Source organism: Octopus bimaculoides, chromosome 9 (genome assembly GCF_001194135.2).
Source record: "Octopus bimaculoides isolate UCB-OBI-ISO-001 chromosome 9, ASM119413v2, whole genome shotgun sequence".
NCBI lineage: Eukaryota > Metazoa > Mollusca > Cephalopoda > Octopoda > Octopodidae > Octopus > Octopus bimaculoides.
This window is the reverse complement of record NC_068989.1, coordinates 67,717,762-67,718,447: the sequence shown is the minus strand read 5'-3', so window position 1 is coordinate 67,718,447 and position 686 is coordinate 67,717,762.

Sequence of the window (686 nt, the reverse complement as noted above, 5' to 3'; positions counted from 1 at the left end):
TGGGGGGGGGTTCGCTTCTGACTTATGGATCATCGTATAAGACCTAGTGATTCAAAGCTTCAGAGGGCACTAGCATAGGGAAAATGAGAATGGTATATATTAATGAGATGACGACATAATATGTCTATTATATCAGGATTTTAACCCGCTTGGATCTACGCAGGATTGCACCTAAGGACTTACGCTCATGGATCTACGCAAGATTGCGCCTAAGGACTCATGCTCTGGTTTTTATAACTTCGGAAAGCTGAACTATGAACTTTTATGCTTCTTTTTTCTTCTTTCTTTCCACCTCCTTATTCTTTTACTCCCTTCTTCTATGTCGTCATCTCATTAATATATACCATTCTCATTTTCCCTATTTTTTTCCATATTTGTCTCTGATGACTGCATATCCCATACTCGGAGATATCCCAGAAACAGCTGTAAGATTTTGAATTTTTACAATAATAATATTGCGTACGACTTGAGATGCTTGCCTTGCCTTAATGTTTGCCGTCCTGTTTAACAATTATATATCTGCTGCATCGGAAATCTGCAATAGCTCCATAACCACTGTCTCGACTATAACCTTGAAGCCCAAGTAATCCGTTACAGCACTTACCTAGCGTACCTAATCGTTCAGATCACCTGTGAACTAAACCCCCATACTTTGTGTATATATATATATATATATATATATATAT